Source organism: Marmota flaviventris, chromosome 7 (genome assembly GCF_047511675.1).
Source record: "Marmota flaviventris isolate mMarFla1 chromosome 7, mMarFla1.hap1, whole genome shotgun sequence".
Classification (NCBI taxonomy): Eukaryota; Metazoa; Chordata; class Mammalia; order Rodentia; family Sciuridae; genus Marmota; species Marmota flaviventris.
In genome coordinates, this window is record NC_092504.1 from 111468524 (window position 1) to 111486598 (window position 18075).

The 18075-nt window shown below is 36.7% G+C and overlaps 1 protein-coding gene across 6 annotated transcripts in view; it reads right to left on the reverse strand.

The window, feature by feature from the left end:
- Rapgef2 (Rap guanine nucleotide exchange factor 2) overlaps window positions 1-18075 on the reverse strand; it is a 255100-nt gene that overhangs the window by 174665 nt on the left and 62360 nt on the right. The window lies entirely within an intron of this gene.

Here is an 18075-nt window from a genome sequence, read left to right on the forward strand (position 1 = left end):
AAATTTTTCAATTTCAGAACAGCCACTTAAGTTTTCCTCCAAGAAATATTGGTTGGAAAAATACTTAAGACAGTCTGTGCTAGAATATTCTCTTCTCTGATATAAATTTACCTTCTATGACCCAAAACTATTTTATAATACTTAACATGAAGTCTTAGGGTGTGCCTCAGTGGTAGTGAGCCGCCTAAGCACACAGGAGGGTTCCATCCCCAGCACCAAAAGGAGGGGTCGGGGGTTAAATTTTTTCTGAATGCATTCTATTAACTTACATTTGAACCCATAGACTTTCTGTTTTTAAAAATTGCTTAAAATATTAACATTTTCATCTTCAAATGTTTTAAAATTATAAGAGGTTTCCCATTGGTTTCAAGTCAAGTCTTTGAAGACCTAATTTATTTTATCACCATTCTTGGATATCTTTTGATCTGGGAATATCAGAAAACAACATAAAGTATCATCTGAGGAAAACTTCTCACAGTGAAGCAATTCACTACAACAGTTCAGTGACAGATTATCAGGTTAATCCTCCTAAAATGCCCCTTTTTGCAGTATTTCCCAAAATGTGCCTCAAAGAATTGAGTCCCATACAATAATGTATGGGCATGTATTTTCAGGAGGCTCACAAGCCACATTAAAGGACATGACGGAAAGAGAATGGTGACTTCTGCCCAAAACTTCCCTAAGGATTGGCCCTGTTTGTGTGGGAGAGGAAGCTATTCCCAAAGAGCACACTGCTCCTCAGGGCTGTTAAGTCCATCACATTTAAGCTGCCTGCCTTCAAGGCTTCCCACACAGACTTCCCAAAGTGGCCCAAGCACTAATGATCCCCTGCACCCTTTCCATGCAATGGCCAAATCTTTGGTCCCAGACTAACACAAAGTCCCTACCACTCAGTCCTCCTTCTTCTCTGCCTGGTGAAAAGAACTTCTCCAAGTGCCTGTTTACACTGGCAATGACCACTTCCTTCCTGGGCCACTAAAGCTGTAACTGCTTTCACCATTGACACTTGGTCCTGCCCATGTGCTTTATGTGGTCACTTTCTGGCTGGGGGTTATGTTTTATATCCTTAATCAGAGAACAAGAACCCTTAAACAGTCTTCTCTTCCACCTCTTTCTAATATCTGCATCTAGCAACAGACTAGATGATCCAGGGGCAAAGAAAGAAAAGGGCAACATTCCTGGTGGGATGGCAATGTGCAGGACCTGAAGGTGAGCACTCTCCGGAATAATGGTGAGAGAAGGAAAGGAGGAGACACGTTTTCAGTCTTGGTGTCCAGAGCAATCACCTACCTACACCAACTGAAATAAGTCTATAAATGGCCACAAGGTGGCAGACTGAACCAATAGTCCTTTCCTGGAACCCAAAACAGAAACTGGCCTCACAAGCACATGGGACACAAACATAAAAGATTATCTGTCAGAATATGATGATTCCTTCCTCCTCATGACCCTAAAGAAAAGGGGCAGCAGAGGGCGGGGGGGGGGGGGGGGTGTCCAGTCAGCACTCCTATTAGGACTTTCATTTCTAGCCCATTACTAGCAGGATATTTTTATTTCATACCAGCTGCCCCACCCCAACTTTGTAAAGCATTAGAGCAATTAAACAAAAATGTCAGATCACTAGACAGTTGAGGTGTTTTGTGACATCCTGCCACTCATACTCCAAACAGTTACATCGTCACATGCTTTCTAAAAATGTAAGGGGGGGGAAAAAATCAATGGTAGAGTGTATGACTTTCAATAAAATTCTTAAATATGTTCTTAAATAGCTGTTTTAACCTTAAAATTTTATAAAGGCTAAATACTGCTTCCCAGCTTACTAATTCACACCCAAAATAAAAACAATCCTCTAGAATTGCTATTCCATTCAAAATCACCTGTCAAAGCCCACAAAAAGGGTTGGGGTAGCTAAGAGGTGTTATGAAGCCCTGGGTTCAATCCACAGCAACAAAAACAAAAGCCCAAGAAAACCTGCAATTACATTACTTGTCATCCAAGACAAGGCCCTGATGTAATTCTTCTGCCTGGGGCTCTTAAGCACTTTATCTTTATGAGGTACATGAAGGAAGAATTCCAGAAGTCAAGGTAAAGACTCAAGCTGCTCCCCATTTGTCTAAAATTTTCTATGGTGTTTTCCACTAATAAAGGCATTCTTTACAACTGTGTTAAATGGTGGTTTTGAACAATCCCTAAATTTGAAAGTAATGATAAAGTAATTACCTCTTCAATGTGAAAATTACAAAATGGTCTCCTGAGTCACAACAAAACACACCTTTGTCCTCCTCTGCTTGGAATTGGTGTCAGAGAGCCCCAGGAGTAGTCACATGCCAAGGGGGAGGAAGTGAAGGAGATAGAAAGCATTGCATGAATTCCAAGGGATAGATGAAATGTCACTTGTGATTCTCAAAGAGTTTACCACTTCCTGAAGAAATGCCAAGAGTTAAATGATACAGTTGCAAAAGAAGTCACTAGACAGTTTTTAGGATTATTAAGTGAGCAGAGTTACATATAGCAATCTGGAATACATATTACATGTCCTTGGAGAAAACCATCACGTAGGCAAGCATCATTTGCAAGGATTAAAATTTCTCATTAGAAAAACCAACAATTTATATTTCACCAAAAACACATCTAATACTAAGTGTCCAAATTAGTCTACAATTCCTGTTCTTGAGAGTCAGTATAAGTATTTCCCCCTTCAGAACAATGGGTTACACCACCAAGCCCTACAGCTTCCCAGAATTCACATCTCTGCAGCAGCAAGAACAGGCTGAACAAAGGACACCTTCGATTTAAAGTAACTATCTTATTTTAATCTCTCAAATTTCAAATTCATAATTGAATTTTAATTTCACATATGTAGATTAACACACTAGAAAACTGTTTGCACTAGTTTTTGCTCTCTGTCATTATACTAGCAAGCAATAAGTGACTACATTTTAATTTTTAAAGATCTAATTATGTACAATCACCAAAAAGGTAAATCTGTGTACACACAAGGAGACCCCCAAACACACACACACTCCACCTCTAATAAGATGATTCCTGGACTCTCTGTAATTTCAATTTTTTTTGAAAAATCAACTGGACACCTCCATATAAATTCTCCTGTTAACAATTCAGTGAAAACCTTTGGCTTGGTATTCAACTCATTTCCTAAGGACAGTCTGGTTCTGGTTAAGCCTGATAGAAACCTTGCAGAGAAGGGGGCAAGCAGAGCAGACTACCATATATCACTCCACAGAACTCCAAACTCTCCAACAACAATCCATGGAGTCTACACAAATCACCCCCAGGAAGCCTCAAGTTTCTAATACCAACCTAATTCCAAAGGTTCAATCAACAGTCCTTATTTTGAACTCAACAGTCCTACAATGGTAGAATTCAGACAGTTAATAAAGGCAAAGCAGAACAGGTCACTGAGGACACAGGCTCTTTATTGCCTTTTAGCAAGAAGTAACACCCTCTCTGAATGGAAGAGGGTTTTAAATATAGAAACTTCATTGCTGCCATTTTTCTAGGACAAAAGACAAAAATAATTTGACATCTGTTTTTCCTATCTTGAATATTTTACCAAGGAGTCAACCACCAATAGCTTTACTTATTCCCAGACTTTTTATTCCTCAAGAGGACAGGAGAAGCAAGTGAAAATATTCCACATATGCAATTAAAACCTTCCCCCTTAATTGGTTAGAAATGAGTCAAGATGCTAAAGAAATGGTAGGTACTATTCAGAATTAGACTCATCCACAATAGAAGGATAGTGCAACCATATTACATAATAAACATTTGGGGAAGGGGGAGGGAGATGGTTATAGACAAAGTACATTAATAAATTCTGGAGACAAATCAGGGATTTTTAAAATATACATTTTTTAAGAAATTTATGCTCCTCTAGAAAGAATAGGTTAGTCACAGTTTCTCAAGTATTCTACCTTTTGAACTCTCCTTTGAAGCTAAAATTTAATATATTCACTTACCCTACTGATAACCATTCTCCTCCCCCTCCTGTAGATCCATAGTTTAAACTTATATATGAGTACATATATAAGACAGAGTCCCTCATATTTGCAAACAAATGGCCCTCTGCCCTTCCTAACAGCTGCTCTCTGAAATTCCACCCTCCACATCTGGAACCCTTAAAGTTGTCCTCACCAAGATTCTCCAGAAATCACAAAGACACCAAGAGCCCTCGGGACACTGAGAGTGGTCATCCTGAGAGGCCATCACTGCAAAGAAGCCAGCAGAATCAGAAAGAGAAAGGAGAGGGAACGATGGGAAAGTGGTGCCCGACTCCACATCTCCTAAAACTTGTGCAAACTTAAGATGAAAGTTGCTTCACAGCCAGTGTTATAAAGAGTGGTTGGGTTTGTCCATCAGCTACTGGATCCTAGAAACACAGGGTCCACACAGGAAGGAGGAAAAGGAAAAACTTTTACCTGGTAAAGGATCAATTTCAAAGAAGACTAAAGTAGGGGTTCCAAATGTAGGTCCTCAGGAAATTTTTCACAAATGCGTGGCAAAATGAGAAATCACAATGTGGCGAGATCCTCATAAGCTAATGTTTTCGTTAAAGAGCTCTCCTTTATCTTGAGATCATAAACTTCCTTTTTTGTTTTTGCTCTTAGAATATCCTTATTTGAAACTGTTGATTCTAAGCAGTAGTTCACTGATTTGTCTAATATCCCTTTTTTGTTGTAGTTTTTACTTTTGTGGTCCTGGGAACTGAACCCAGGCCCTCACACATGCTAGGCCGGTGCTCTACTATTAAGCTATGTCCTGAGCCCTTGTCTAACATCCTTAACAGAAGAAACATGACAAACTGCCAACCTTAGATTGGCATCCTACTTTTTCAATGGTGGTCAGGGAAGATAAAGCAGAACAGGTCACTGAAGTCCAAAAACTTGAACACCAGTGTCTCTGGCACTGACAATTCTACTCACATGGGGGTGGGTGATGCAAAGTTCCAAAATTATCTACTTCCAGTTCTTATGCTCATATCAGAAGCCCCCAGAGAAAAGCATTTGAGGTGTTCTGGCTGTCCCCCAAAATATTGAGACTTTTGTTTACATTATAGAAATATGTGAAACTGCTGGTGGAATCAAATCTTGAAACTGAATAGAAATTTTGAAGAAACTATGGGAAGATGTTTAAGGCAAGTAGGAAAGACAACTGCTCTTTCTACTCTGCTTGCCAGCCACAGTGTTATGAGTATGTGGATCACTTGAGCCCCGCTATTGGGTCCTGAACAGCCTCTGCCATTTACTAGCTCCTTGACCTTGAATCAGTCACTCAACCTTTCTGTGACTCAGTTTCTTCGTGTGTAAAATGGGGTAAACAACAGGATTTGTAAAGTGCTTCAACAGTGCTTTGGCACACAGCAGGCACTTTCTTTTTTCAAACATCAGCTATCATTATTATTATCACTCAATTCTCAATGTTACTTAAAGAAATCTAAGGGAAGAAGTATGTCACAGTGTAAGGGAGGAAGGCAGCAATAATTCTCTGATAAAATGCATCAGGCTGCAGAGGCCTCCTGCAACATACTGGGAATAGGATTTGAGTTTTCATTTTGTTTCTTCGATAATTTATGGTTTTAAAGTAAAATTCACTGCTGAAACACTATAATAGTAGATAGTGTAAGAAGTAGACAATTTACAGAAAAAAGGAGCTAGAAATAAATCTATGCATTTATGGACTGATTTATGACAACCTGCCAAGAACACACAAGGAAAGTGCAGTCCCTTCAATAAATGGTACTGAGAAAATTGGATATTCACATACAGAAAAAAGAAATTGGGCCCTTAGCAGACACCATATATAAAAACTAATTCAAGATGGATAGAAGACTTAAAAAGACACAAATCTGTAAAACTACCAGAAGAAAACATAAGGGAAAGTTCCATGACATTTGGTCTGGAAAAGGAATTTTTGGATATGACCCCTAAAGCATAGGTAACAAAAACAAAAATTGATAAATGGATTATATCAAATAAAAAAGCTTCTGCACTGCAATGAAAAAGAAAATCAACAGAGTGAAGAAGCACTCTACAGAACCGGAGAAAATATTTGCAAACCATACATCTGATAAGGGATATCCAAATATCCAAAACATACAAGAAACTCAACTCAATAGCAAGAAAAGAAATAATCCAGTTAAAAACTAGGCAGATGGGGCTGGGGCTGTAGCTCAGCAGCAGAGTGCTTGACTAGCATGCATAAGACACTGGGTTCCATCCTCAGCACCACATAAAAATAAACAAATAATATAAATGCATTCTGTCCATCTACAACTACAAAAAAAATTTTTTGAATATTGAAAAAAAAAACTAGGCAGATGATCTGACCAGATGATTCTCAAAAGACATACAAATGGTTAATACATGTTGAAAAAATGCTCAATAATGCTAGCCATCAGAAAAATGCAAATTAAAATCACAATAAGATATGACCTTATACCTGTTAGAACAGCTATTATCAAAAAATGAGATATAGCTGGGCGGGGTGGACACATCTGTAATCCCAGTGGCTCAGGAGGCTGAGACAGGAGTATCACAAGTTCAAAGCCAGCCTCAGCAATGGCAAGGTGCTAAGTAACTCAGTGAGACCTTGTCTCTAATAAAATACAAAATAGGGCTGAGGATGTGGCTCAGTGCCCCTGAGTTCAATCCCTGGTGGGAGGGAGGGGGAGAGAGAGGGAGACAGGGAGACAGGGAGAGAGAGAAAAAGAGAGGGAGGGAGGGAGGGAGGGAGGGAGAGAGAGAGAGAGAGAGAAAGAAGAAGAAGAGAGGGATGAGGAGGAGGAGGAGGAGGAGGAGGAGGAGGAGGAGGGAGGAAGGAGGAGGGGGAGGAGGGAAGGAGGAGAGGGAGGGAGGGAGGGAGGGACGAGAAGGAGGGAGGGAGGGAGAAAAGAAAGAAAAGGAAGGAAGGAAGGAAGGAAGGAAGGAAGGAAGGAAAAGGAAGGAAGGAAGGAAGGAAAAGGAAGGAAGGAAGGAAGGAAACAGGTGCTCATGAGGATGTAGAAATAAAAAACAGAAACACACTACACTAATAATGGAAATGTAAATTAGTATGTAAATGAAAAACAGTATGGAGTTTCCTAAAAAAGCTAAAAATAGAACTACCATATGATCCAGTAATCATAATGCAGGGTATGTATCCAAAAGAGTTGAAATCAGAATACCAAAGAGATACCTGCACTCCCATGTTCACTACAGCATTGTCCACAAAAACCAAGATACAGAACCAGACTAAGTGTTCATCAGCAGGTGAATGGATAGAGAAAATTTGGTATATATACACCTCATAGAATATTATTCAACCATAAAAAATAAAATAAATAAATAAATCCTGTCATTTGCAGCAACATGGGTGAACCTGGAAGACATTATGTAAAACAAGCCAGGCACAGAAAAGCAAATATTGCACGATTTCACTTATATGTGGGATCTAGAAAAAGTTAAACTCACAAATGCAGAGAGTATCCTGGGTTCATTTCCCAATACCACAAAACAACAATACATGCAAAGGTAAAATGGTGGTTACCAGGGACTTAAGGGAGGGGGTTGTGTGAAAACTTACTGGTTAAAGGATACCCAATTTCACTATGTTGTCATTATTTTACCACAAAGTGACATAGTTGGTAACAATGTATTATATTCTTGAAAACCAGTGAGATTAAATGTTAAATGTTGCTGGGGCGTGGTGGCAATCCCAGCTACTTAGGAGGCTAAGGCAAGAGGATTACAAATTGAAAGCCAGCCTGGGCAATTTAGCAAGATTCTATCTCAAAATATTAAGTCTTTAGAAAGGGCTGAGGCCCTGAGGCCGAGCATAGTGGCACACACTGTAATCCCAGCTACTGGAGAAGCTAAAGCAGGAGGATCACCTACCTCAGCAACTTAGCAAGGCCTCAAGCAACTTAATGAGGCTCTGTCTCAAAATTTAAAAAAAAAAAAAAGGGCTGAAGATGTGGCTCAGTGGCTAAGCACTCCAGGATTAAAACGCAGGTACCAAAAAAGAAGAAAAGAGAGCTGGAGATGTAGCTCAGGAATAAAGCACTTGCATAGCAAGTGTGAAGACCTGAGTACAGCCCCAGTACCTCTGGGGAAAGAATTTTAAATGTCAAGTACTCTCATAACAGAAAATTAGTATGTGAGGAAATACTTGTGTTAATTAGCTCAAACTAGCAATTTATACATATTTTAATTTAGCAATTTATACATATTTCAATTTAGCAATTTTTACATATTTCAATTCAGCAATTTTTACATATTTCAAAACATCCTATTTTACACCTTATACCCAACCTTTGACAATTAAAAACAATTTTTTTAAAAGTAGAAAATAACCAGATTTGAAAACTAATAATCTTTTAATTAAACAAAATTTAAGGCTAGGGATCTAGTTCAGTGACAGAACACTTGCCCAGCAAGCACAATGCCTTGGGTTCATCCCCAGCACCACTACCACCCCCGAAAAATCTATTTTTCCTAATATAAATGACAACTTCTATTTAAAACAAAATGTTAATAGAGATTCGGAGTAGGGGGAATCCAAAATCTGTTCAGATTTTTATACCTTCCTTTCACTCAAAGTCCACTGATGAATTAAATATATTGAGGGTTTACTCTGTGCAAAATCTTGGAGACACAGGTTAGTATAATACACTTTTGGCCCTCATAGAAACTTTATTAGGATTTTAAAAAAAAATCTTCACAAGTGACTATAATGCAAAAGGGAAATTCAATTATGAATCATGGATGCCAGGTGTCACATTTCCTCATTTCCAAAATTAACAAATGCTTTCTTTCCACTCCACCATCGCTGCCAGCCATTATCAAAATCCCTATGTCCTATCATATATGTTCTTCTCTTCTAGCTACCTCCCAAGTACATTATTGTATGAAAAACCATAAACACCTATAGCCTCTCAGTCTCACTTCCCAAATTCTTATTGAGTACCTAAATACATAAGAAAACGTGATTAGATCCTAAATTTAACATCAGTTCCTTAGAGAAGCGGTGTCATTTCCAAAGCACATTTTTATTGAGTTATTTAAATTTATTACAGCTCAACAATAACATAATACAGTGATGGCTTCTGCCAAAATATACTAATAAATTTGCACATGCCTGGGTGGAAACTCCAATTTAGCAGAACCACGCGGTGCTGAACACGTGTGGGACCTGGCTCTCTACTGCCCCGCATCCATTCTGCCTCTCAAGTCAACTGCCAAGTACACAACAAACTGAAGAAAAAAGGAAAAGGGAAAGGGCAGGCTGACGGATTCATTTCCCCTGGTCACTCACAGTAACGTTCTAGCTGTCGAACACGTGCGGTATGTGTGCTTCAAGAACATTTGCACACATACTCTGTTGAATATCATCATTAGTGGTAATTCTTTACCCTTTGGGGGGAAATTTGGCTTTTGAAAACATTCCATAGACACTCAGAGTTGGGCTTGGTGAAGGAGTTGGTTGTTGAAGCCCAATCAAGCTCAAAAACAACATACACTTATGTAAAGAAGGAACTTCCTTGTGGAATTCATAAGCAACTCTGATAATAACCCCAAGACAAGTTCTAAAAATGGCACTAGGGTTTCTATGAAACTACCTGGCAACATGACAAATTTTAAGGAAAGCACACCCAGTGTGTATGCATGGACACACACAAAGTGCCCTATATAATTTTTTAAATTTAACTTCATTTTAGTTGATCCTCATTTTTAGAAAAATGTTAGTAAATTAAAATCTAACCATCGATAGTTACACAACTAAATCTACCACATTAAACTACCTGTGCTGATGTGTAATTTAATATTGGCTTCATCTAAGGTGCATAAATACTACCTGTTATATTTCTCATTCTTCAGGAAGCAGGGCATTGGGTTTGATTTTCCTGAAAGGAAATATTATACATATTAAAATGATCCACACATAACTTTTTTTTTTTTTTTTAACAAACCCTTGCTTTATCATGCCAGGGAGAATTCCACCAAATAGACAGATATTACCAAAGAAGAAATACTACCTTGTGGGTAAAAGATGCAAAATTTCATGCTGATTATGCCTTCACTGTCAATAACTTTCTAGAAATTAAAAAAGAACAGAAAAAATCCAGGAGTACTCTTCCTCCTTTTTCACCCTTCTCTGTCTTTTCTGAAATTTATAAATCATTCAAGCATACGTAATTACACACGAAATAACAACACACACCCACACTTTTAAAAGACTAACACTGTGCTCTCTTTGTCCTTTCCATTTCACTTGCAAATGCGTGTTTCCCACCTTGGAAACCCTTCACTCAAACCTCCCTAAATCCTCTATAGCTACAGTTCTGTTCTTCCGCCAACATTCTGGAATAAGAGGTACATTTCTTTCAGGCGTTTTCTCAACTATCCAGTTATTGTATAACCTTTGGGAATCTGATCCTCACCCCCTAAATTTACTCCCTTCTCCAAGATCACCAATGGCCTCTTTAAAATGAAATATGATTTTCTTTTTCTCCTTGCCAACAATAGTGACAAGCACTATTCTAGATGCTAGGGACACACCAGCATACAAAACAGTAAAAATTGCCATCCTTGTGGATATAACAATCTAATGGAACAAACATGATTATATAGAGCCTAAAGGGCTAGGGTTGTGGCTCAGCGGTAGAGTGCTTGCCTGGCATGTTCAAGGCACTGAGTTCGATCCTAAGCATCACATGAATATAAATAAATAAAATAAAGGTGTTGTGCCCAATTACAACTAAAAACAAAATATTTTTTTTTAAAATAGAGCCTAAAAATGATAGACAGTGATAGCAAGAGGAAAATACAACAAAAGGAAGGAGAGTGTGAAACACTGGGGAAGGCTGCCAGTGCTGCCTCTGCCAATCCTCCCCCTTGGGTGTACCTAAGCACTGCTTCAAATTGTAAATAAAATTCATAGTAAATTTACAAAACAAAAACCACTAGCCACACTTTTTAGACTTCTGTATTTCTGCTGCAGGCACAAGTGTCACTCAGGTAGTCCAATGGAACCTTCCTAGCAGTCATCTTCAACTTCTGTGCTACTTGTAGCAATTCCCACCCTCCCTTCCTTACTTCTGCACACACTTAGGAATTTTTTAATCCTGTTAAATCCCCTATTGTACTTTTCATTCTATTTCCAATGGCATCAACAGTTTCAGTGCATTCTCTTTTTTCATCATGTATGACATTTAAAAAAATAATAAGGGACCCAAAGCACTGTTTGGGGCTATTTCCCTGTCCTGTTAAAGTATTTCCATTGACCCCAAATTTCAACTGTGAAACACAGGCATTCAGTGCTTTCCCCAACTGCATGTCAGGTCTATTCCAGCTTCCTCCCACACCGTTTCTCCGTGCCCACCTCCCTGAACAACCTGGGAAGCTGCTGCCCACTTCCTTGCAATCTGTCCTGATGGGCATCTCACCTCAGCTTCAGATAAGCCTCTTCAATACAATCTATTATGCTCTCCCCTCCTCTAATTTCTGTCACATTCCTTCATTCATCATTCATAAGCAACTTATCATATGTTCAATTTTTGTTGGTATTTTTAACATACACATGAATTATCCATGGTAACAAGGCAATATGGACACCACGCTTTAATAAACACCATATGCTCCCAGAAAGGAACCATACTTTCTACCTTTCTTTACTCCCCATATCCTCCAGGAAATGTCAAGAAACTTTTTTTTTTTTTTTCCTAGAACTTGAGTGGCAGAATTGCTCTGCAGAAAATAGCTATACTAACTTCTCTAGTATGACTGATTCAGAAGCCCAGAAAGATTAACAAAGTAATGAGACTGAGGTCCTGAGGCAAAGGTAAATAGGATTGCATGTCTGGTCAATATTTATTATCTGCAAAATAAATACCTCTTTCCCCTAGAAGCACTTGCCTCTCCCGCCCTCAGTCTGCCACCACACTGTCTATTGCCAAAGCCTCTCAGGGTCTGTCCAGTTTTGATTTATGCTTTTGCCCTTTTCCTTACATCTCTAGAGTACTAACCCACATGTGACAAGCTCCCAGTGCTAATTTCTTATTTAATTCTTCAATTACTTTGCTTTCCCTTCTTTCTTTTATCATCTGTAGGGTTATTTTTAGTTATTTACTAAAATATCCACTATATAATTACCTATGTTCAACATTCAACATAGTAAAATAAAAATACCTAATTCTATTCCTGATGTGATATGAATTTTTCATTAATAATAGCTTGGCTTCAAAAACCTTTAGCCATACTCCATAAATATATACAATTATTATGTGTCAAATAAAATCTTTTAAAATTTTAAAGAAGGGATGTATTTAATTCTATTTATGTACATACACATAGAGAGAAAGGGAAAGAGAAAATATATAGAAAGTCATTGCCAATCTTATCTGCATATTTTCCTCTAAGTTAAAAATGTGTGCTGATTTTAACAGTTACACCAGAAAAAGTTAAAACTATGTACTGAGTCACTCTTTATGTATATATAAACACACACACACACACATTGTAGTTGTAGATGGACAGCATGCCTTTATGCCTTTATTTTATTTCCTTATTTTTGTATGCAGTGCCTTACACATGCTACACAAGCACTCTGCCACTGAGCCCCAGCCTCAGCCCTAAGTCACTCATTTTAATGTTGTCTGATGCAGCACTATTTTAAACAGGCTACCTTTATAATGATCATCATTTAATTAATGTCCAAACACTTTGAGAGCCAATAACAGTTCCACAAAACAGCTGGAAATAAAATATCAGAGACAATTACTCACAGCTGGCTTTATGCAACTGATGCCATATTAAATAAGCTTACTCCACGAACTATCTTCCTTCCCCAAAAAATTCAAAAAAAGAAATTCCTTCAAAAAACATAGAAGGCTCTTTATGAGGCTTTTCATTTTAAGTTTGCTGAACATATGCCAATATTAAAGATTTTCAAGAGGTCTATATGGTAAAGATTTTCAGTAAAAGTACACGTTGTTTTTCATACCATTCTGCCCACTTGCAACATTTTAGAACTTTTTCTTTTTCTTTAGTTTAATACAAAAATTGAAAACTGTACCAAACCACAAAGTACACTAGACATTTGTATTTTTATAACTGTGGGATTCAGTTTACTGTTTTGATATTGGGTGAAATTTATTATTTTTGTAGAGATGTCATGTCTCAACAACTTAATAATCTATCAAACCAAAATACTGGTTTCAAACCATTGTTTCAAACCATCATTTAAAGCATTTTCTTATATCATATCATTCAAAGTATCTGAAAGGCAATTTATTTGTAAACAATAACAATTAGATATATGCCAAGTATTATGATAGGTGTTTTACAACTGTTATCTCCTAATTTCCATAACAACTCCACCAATAGATAATTTACTCACCAAAAGGAAAGTTAAACTTCTACAAACTCCAGTAAGCAAGGTTATCATTTTTTTTTATCTGCTATAGAACAGTTTACAAATCTCAAATAGAGATATTCTCATATTCACTTCTTGTATGTGCTCATTCTCCTATTCCTTCCTTCCTTGATTCATATTCTCCCTCTCCCCATTTAAGAAAAAGGCTTAAAATAATAATAATAATACAACCTACCATGAGTGATACATGCTGTAGTTATCTACCCAGTCTTTTTTTTTGGAGACATGGTCTTGCTAAGTTGCTTAGACTTCACTAAATTGCTGAGGCTGGCTTTCAATTTGCAATCCTCCTGTCTCAGCCTCCTAAATTGCTGGGATTATAGGCACGCACCACCCCACCAAACTACACAGCAACCTTAAAAGTAAAGCCATGCTTTATGAAACTTTACAATTAGTCCTCATGTTGTTTCATCTATGATACAACTTTTCTAGAATCACTTTTTGCAAAAACTAAAATTAGGGTCATGTTCAGTAGTAGCAGTTTAGGAACGAAAAGTTAAACCACAACATATCACTTTAAAAAAATAATCTAAATCATTTATAAACTACTAAACACCTTAAAATAAACCAAGATAGTATTAATTACACTAGAAACAAATGACAACATCAGAGCTCATTCTAACTTCACGCATATCATCTCTGTCTTACTATTTCCTCATACTTATCCAGATACTGATGTAATATCTGCTGTTGTACTATGTCCTCTTGTTTTTCAGATCCTCTTTGACCTTACAAAATATCCTCCTAGGCATCTTTTAAAACTAGCACAGCTTCTGATATATAGTAAGCCCATCAAATAAAACGCATCGATTCAAATTTTTCTCCCAATGAACTAAAAAGGATAATTCTCATTTTTATGCCTACACCAATTTTCTTGACATGCCATAGTTTCACTGAATTGATTTAATTTATGGATTTTCAGTAGGGTGAATATCATTTTCTTAAACAGATCTTTTATTTTTGCATGTAAGTACAAATTATTTTCTGTAATAGATTATGTGAAAGAAATACATTTCAAATGCTCTCTTGCATTTCTGTTGAGCTTTCACAGTCTTTCTTATTTGCTTTATTGCATCAACATAAACAATCAACTTTACCTCCCCCCTAAAAATAAAATAAGCATCCACATCATCTAATTCTCTATCGAGACAAAATGTTATTCAACACTTAATGATTATGCCTCACAAAAAAAATTAAATAAAGTTTCCATGATCATCTCTCATTATGTGAAGGAAAAACAGGATGTTATCGAGGGTTTGTGGTAAAAACTTCTGTCACAATTGCCACAATTGTATAAATCTCCAAAATAGGTCATAATGCATAAAATTATTGGAATAGGAATAACCATTCGCACTCTATAAATGGGCCATTTACTGCAAGGAATTACATCTTTTAGTGGGGATAAATACTTAGTAACCGTCTTTTTTAGAATGGTACAGTGCAATATTTAAAAAAAAAAAGTACATGGCCCAACAAGAGGAGCAGGTGTGATCAGAAATGATTCCCATAACAAACAGGTGTTTGGGAGTAAGAGAGTAGCAGAGAACAAAAGGAAGATTCTAGATTATAGTCCATTGCCTAAATTCTTTCCATCCCTGGGTTGTAGGATTGGAGGGAAATGTTATAAGAAACAACAAAAGAGACTATTAAAAAGTATATTTTAATATACTTTGCATGTTAGCACAGTGGGTAAGAGACTAAAACTCTAGAGCCAGGCTGAGTTTTTAAAAAGTCTACAACTGTCATTCCCATGCTTTTGTGTTTTTTTTTTATTTTTTAGAAGAATTTAACCTCTATTTTTTATTTATTTGCTTTTTATGTGGTGCTGAGGATCAAACCCAGTGCACCATCAGTGGTAGGCAAGCACTATACCACTGAGCCACAATCCCAGCCCACTTGCATGCTTCTTAACTGTGGACAAGTTACTTAACCTGAGAATCAGTTCCATTTAAAAAAAAAAAAAAATAGTGATAAAACTAACACGTAGGATTGTCATAAGGATTAAATGAGAAAATACCAGCAAAACCCTTAGGTGCTATCCTGACAGTTGGGAGACATATTATGCAGATATGGATGGGATTTTGGTAGGTTCTAGATGATATAGATATACAAACAACAAATCTGAATTTTAAGTGTAAAGATTCAAGGGTATGTGTCCCTAGAAGATAAAATTATTTTCTAATAATAATTACATCCACTGTCACAGATGAGTTTTTTTCAATAAAGATGCCAAGATTTTTAATAAATACTTAAAACGTTATGATAGAGATGCCATACAAATGAGCAGAGTGTAAAGCTTACAAGTTTTTCCATGCTGCTTTCTCAAGACTTTCCTCTCTAGAATTTTATAAGGCATGCTCCAAAAGACTTTAAAAGCTTACACTATATCTGAGAGATAATCTAAATTACCATAGCTCGAATTTTTAAAAAAGTCTAAACACTAATAAAAGCAATCATTAAATTCTTGATTTGTTTATCAAAGCTGATCACACAAGGGGTCAAATTTAATATATATGAAGATAAGCAATTACTATGGCTGTGACTAACCAATTATCACAACTGCCTTTACAATCTAAATTATTTCTTCAATTTAAGGAACACTTTCACATCACTGTTTTGTTCATTTGTATATTTTGTAAATGTTTGTGGAACCTAGTAAATATCAAAGTGGCCAAATCAAATGGACCCTGTCTTCAGGGATCCCAGATATGTCTCTAATCATGTGTGAAAGATGGTCCTGATTCATACAAATGGGAAAAAAACAAAACTGTCCTGGCAAATAAAGTTTACTGTTTAGTTTAAAAAAAAAAAAAAAACTTACAACAGAACAACAAATCATGTACAAGTATCATTTAACTATTCTTTTTTGCAGTGCCGGGATTGAACCCAGGGCCTTATGGATGGGAGGCAAGCACTCTACCAACTGAGCTATATCCCCAGCCCTCATTTAACTATTCTTAAAACTACCTCCAAATACAGTTGAGAAGTCTTTTAATCACAAGCTTTGTGAAATTAATTTCACAGAAGAAATTCATTACAAAGTTAAATACTACTAACAGTTTTTTATAATATTCATTTTTTAGTTATAGGTGAACCCAATATCTTTATTATATTTTGTAATGTGGTGCTGAGGATCAAATCCAGTGCCTCACGCATGCTAGGTGGGCGCTCTCTTAGCCACAACCTCAGCCCTCTACTAACAGCTTTTAATCCACATGAATAATCAATTATCCAAAACAATTTCATCTTAAAATTTTTAGGATGCTTTACAGAAACCCATTTATGATCTTATCCAATTTCTTTAAACATACACATGAAGAATGCCCTCATTTAAGATGCTTTCTTTTTTCCCTTCTCTCCCATGTAAAGTTAACACATCACTGGCAATCAAAAGCAGTCAAAAACCTATGTATTCACAATGTAAAACTTTAAAGAACTTTAATGTTTAATTAATTCCAAATATTTTACCACTGGGAATTAACAAAGGCCTGAAAATGTAACCTATAACAACATACAGAAGAATTATTACAATGCTTTTTTATTTTTTGAACCCTAACATGGGGACGTAAAGTCCACTTTAATATGACTTCCTGCCTTGTACTCAAAAAGTTTCATTGTGCTGGGCAAGTGGCCTGTAATCTCAGTGGTTCAGGAGGCTGAGGCAGGAGGATCACCAGTTCAAAGGCAGCCCCAGAAATGGAGAGGCACTAAGCAACTCAGTGAGACCCTGTCTCTAAATAAAATACAAAATAGGGCTGGGGATGTGGCTCAGTGGTCAAGTGCCTTTGAGTTCAATTCCCAGTACAAAAAAAAAAAAAAAAGGTTTAATTGTGAAAGAGGAAGATGATGATGTCCAAGTTGATATAGAGAGAACATACATTACAAATTCACTTAAACCGAGTCCACTACCTTTTGGTGTCACTACTTTAAAGCACAAAGTAGCAGGTGTGCATCCATATATTTGCCACACCTAGAAAAAAATATTAAGATTATGCACTTGACTCTAGCCTAAGATCCTAAAAGCAGTAATATAGCAAATGGGAAGTGAATGAAACAAACACCTCTAGCTACAGTGCCAACACTACCAAGGATATCCCTATGGTTTGAGTAAGAATAAAAAATCAGAAAGACAGTGGTTTAGGTGTGGTCTAGAATTTACTAGTCTTTTGATCTTGGGAAAGCACATCAACCCCCTTCATATGTAAAATGAAGTGAAACAATGTTCAATGGATTTGGGAGAGAAATGAATACTATAAAATAGGCAAGGTATGAAGGTCATGCCTGGCTTTCCTAAGTATTGGCTATTATTCACAATCATATGAAAGTTATTGAAGTAAAATAGGGGAGAATCAATTTGGTAAAAAGTAAATTTCATAAAACAAGATTTTTAAATGAGAAGATACATGTGTTTATACTTGATATAACTTTTTAAAGTGTTTATACAACTAAAATACTAATGTAATATCAAACAAAATTCAATGAAATAATCCCATTAAAAACAATGTAACTAATGAAATCAATATCACATTTCATACTTAGATATTAGATTTAAAACAGATTCTCCTTTTTCACAAATGGGGAAAAGCTGATTGACAGATCAGTAATACCTGTGTCATAACTGTCTCACACTGTCCCACAGGATCA